The sequence below is a fragment of the Nycticebus coucang genome, chromosome 4 (genome assembly GCF_027406575.1).
Source record: "Nycticebus coucang isolate mNycCou1 chromosome 4, mNycCou1.pri, whole genome shotgun sequence".
NCBI lineage: Eukaryota > Metazoa > Chordata > Mammalia > Primates > Lorisidae > Nycticebus > Nycticebus coucang.
Genome location: NC_069783.1, coordinates 84,126,994 through 84,131,042, shown reverse-complemented (window position 1 = coordinate 84,131,042; position 4,049 = coordinate 84,126,994).

Here is a 4,049-nt window from a genome sequence, read left to right as displayed (position 1 = left end):
ACAGAAGCGCTGCGCGCGCCCGGCCCGGACCCCGCCCCTCGGCGCCGCGCGCCAATGCACCACTCGCGCGGGGGTCGGCGAGAAAGGGCAGTGCGCCCAGCAGAGTCCGGGCCGAACCACTGCGGGAGGAGGGGGAGGCAACGTAGGTAACTCGCTTCTCCAGACACTATTTGGCTATCTGAAGCAGTTATAACAAGGAATAAGTGGAAACGTGAGCGGAGTGAGTTGTTGTACTTTCCCTGTTCTATGTGGAAGGAAAAGCGACTAGTACTTCATGGACAGGCTCCCCTGTCCTGTGACATGGCACCTCCCTTCCGACCGTTGGCCGCGAAATCTGTCCCGGGGGGCGCGTCCCCCAGCGGTAGCGGCTGGAATCGCGGAGGTTTTATGCTTTGGCCCTGGCTGGGGGTCTTTCTAGCTGACCTACCTTTAGATGCCTGGTGACAGGGACACAGGGGCTCTTAGCCATGCGAAAGAGGCCATCTTGGCTGTTCAGCGTGTGATTCTTCGCCCTGCCTTATTCGTCCCCACCCTACTCGCTGCTGGCAATTAGAATTTACGATGGGCTCAGGCCTAGTTGCTAATAATTTCTTGGTTAATGTCTTTGGAGAAAATGGCCGGAAAGCAGATTAGTTAGGGTGCTGTCATGGATTTAAACAATTGCCATCCTCCTCCCATCCCTAGAGCTGAGCGACAGAGACCTCACCTCTCGTTGGCCCTGATCTGAAGGCCGCGCTCCAGCCTTTTCTCCGTCAGAAAGAGGAGGCCGCTCCCAAGGCTGTCCTTTCTCTGGCCTTACAGTGATTGGCGGGGGGGCGAGGGGGGAGGGAGGTGATACCGTGAGTGTCATTTCAATGTTCTGATCGGGACAATATTGAACAAATCTTTTTCTTGGGACGGAGGAGGCCCCATTCAAACCCTTGGACATGCTTAAGCAAATGGTCTGTTTGATGCAGCTTTCACTTTACAATGTCCACCTGCGTTTGCCCCCAGTTTTGCCCAATAATGGAGTTATAGAGAAAGAAGGGGGGAAAAGAGCAAAACAAATTTGAAGTAAGAAGGAGCAGTGAGTCAGGAACCGATTTCGTGGAGTCCCATTTGAAAGGAGCCCATGGAGAGGGCGGGCGTCACTTCAGCTCACGCAGGGGCTGCTGTCGTGATCGGAGTAGAGAGTGACAAGAACTCAGGGCTTGATGACGTTGGTAGGGGACGGCCTGCTCCTAGCCTGGGGCGCACTTTCCGCTGGGGAGATGAGCAAGACCCTTGCGAGAGCCTCCAGCTGCCTTTTGCCCAGAGAACTAGGTAAATTGCGAAGAACAAGCCTCTCCCTGCTGTGCAGGAGGGAAGGTGCCAAAGGCTCACTGGGAAACAAAGGAAGCGCTTGGGCTGCGCTGCACTAGGGGCTTCCACAAAGACCTAAAGAAAGGGCTCGTCTCCAGACCTCGTGACCATATCCGTGGTCACTCAAAGCAGACAGCAAGAAATGGTTAAATCACAAAAAAGACAACAGATAACGTTATTTTCTACTTTGTTGGATTTTGCTTTTCAAAGTAACCTTTCATGGAAAAGTATGAGACTAATTCATCATTTTGTTGTACTGTTATTTCATCTTTTTTTTTTTAAGAAAAAACAGAATGCCAATTTATTAACCCACCATGATTAATAAAATTGTCAACTGTAACAAAATGCGTGTGTAGGCTGGTCAGTGCATTATCTCTCAGCAGAAAAATCTATATGGGAAGCCAGAATATAATTAAAAGGTTATTTTATTAATAGGGAGTCAGAACATGGGGATTAGTTAAATTCAGTGGTTAGCTCATTAAACCCTGATACCCCTGTGCTACCAACTCTACAGTGGGGCTATTCCTGCCAAGAAGATTAGAATCGGCTATACATACTTGCTTACCTACCTCTTTTTCTTGCTTACAGTACATCCTTATAATACAGTGGTTAGGGGTAGGGGTTTGGGGGTCACGTCTCTTGCCACTTATTAACAGTGTTGAGCAAACAACTTCAGCTCTTCAATCTTAGTGTGTCCTCAGTCTGTAAAATTGGAATAATAATAGTACCATGATAGGCTTATTTCAAGGGTTAAAGAGTCCAGCAAAGAATCTAGCACATAATAGGTATTTTTAAAATGTTAACTGTAAAAATTAGCTGTATTTCCTGTGGATCACTTTTCAGTGGCTTCCACTGCTGTTAGGATAAAGACTAAAATCCCTGCCAGGCATGCTGGCTCCCACCTGAAGTCCCAGCTGCTTGAGAGGCTGAGGCAGGAGAGTAACTTGAGCCCAGGAGTTCCAGCCCAGCCTGGGGAACACAGTGAAACTCCCAGCTCTTAAAAAAAAAAAAAATCCCAACATACTCCTAAACATCTAAGTGTGATTTGGATGCTATTTCTTCAACCTCATCTCGTGCAACACTTCCCTCTTTCAGTCACCTACTTTGGATTTCTTTTAATTAGTATCAGCTAAATTTATTAATTATTTGGTATCAAAACAAAGCAGGACACATTGATTTTATATTATTTATGTTGTGCCTTTCTCCTTTCCACAAATATTTATGAGGCAGACCCAGGAGCTATCAAATCCTGGTCTCTGCCTACTGGGGAGATATATGAGAGAGAGGCCTACCTAGCTAATTCCTTCTCATCCTTCCTACCCCAGCTCAAAGGCTACCTTCCTGAATTAAACTTTCACATACAAGATTTGTCAACAAGGTCCTGTGTGTTTCTTCATGCTATTCAGTGCAGTTTGAAATTACAGATTTGGTGATTGATGAATGTCTCCAACTCTTAATTAGGTCTGTAAGCTCCATGATAATGAGAAGGTGGGCTGTTTTGCTCAAGCTTTATTACTAAATGCCTGAACACACAGGTGCTCAAGAATGAGAGAGAGAGAGAGAGAGAGAGAGAGAGAGAAGAGAGGGAGGAAGGAAAGGAAACAAAGGAAAGGTGAATGAATATGAAAGATTTCAGTAGGAAGTAGAGAAGGGACTTTGGTAATCATGTGAAATCAATGAAAAGAGGTCTCGTTCTGATTTTTTTTATTTTTATTTTTAGAGACAGAGTCTCACTTTGTCACCCTTAGTAGAGTGCTGTGGCATCGCAGCTCACAGCAACCTCCAGCTCTTGGGTTTAGGCAATTCTCTTGCCTCAGCCTCCTGAGTAGCTGGGACTACAGGTGTCCACCACAATGCCTGGCTATTTTTTTATTGCAGTTTGACGGGGGCCAGGTTCGAACCCTCCACCCTCAGTATATGGGGCTGGCGCCCTTCTCACTGAGCCACAGGCGCCACCCCCTCTGATTTGTTTTAGTCAAAAGTATTGCAATTCATAAATTTGAGAGCTCTTTACTAATGGAAGCATGTGACCATTCTATTCTAAGAAGAATGAGATTTCTGATTTCATAGATGAGTGTCCTAAAGGCAAAATAAACCAGGGGAATTATTGGTTTGTTTCATATCTCATTAATAAGATTTGTTGAATGTCAAATATTATAAAACACATAGAAAAAAATCTGATCTCTGCCTAAAGGCTCCAGATTTCTTAACCCAGAGAACATTACAAAGCAGTAGTTCTATGAAAGAGGCAAAGTTGGGATTGGATAAACTGATATTTGTGACTTAGACAGCAAATATAACAACTCCAAGTCTTGTTAGCCTGCCAGTCAGGGAGAGGGTTTCTGTAAGTAAAAGAAAGAAAAGAAAGCCACCAGGAATGGTGGCTCATGCTATAATCCTACCACTCTGGGAGGCCAAGGTGTGTGGATCACCTGAACTTAGGAGTTTGAGACCACCCTGAGCAAGAGTGAGACCCTGTCTCTCCTAAAAATAGAAAAAGTAGCCAGTCACTGTGGTGGGCACCTGTAGTCCCAGCTATTTGGGAGGCAGAGGCAGGAGGGTCACTGAAGCCCAAGAGTTTGAGGTTGCTGTGAGCTATGATGCCACAGTACTCTACCCAGGGCATGGGGTGAGACTGTCTCAAATAAATAAATAAAATAAATAAATAAAAATAAAAAAGTGAAAAAAAAAACATTAAAAAAAAGGGG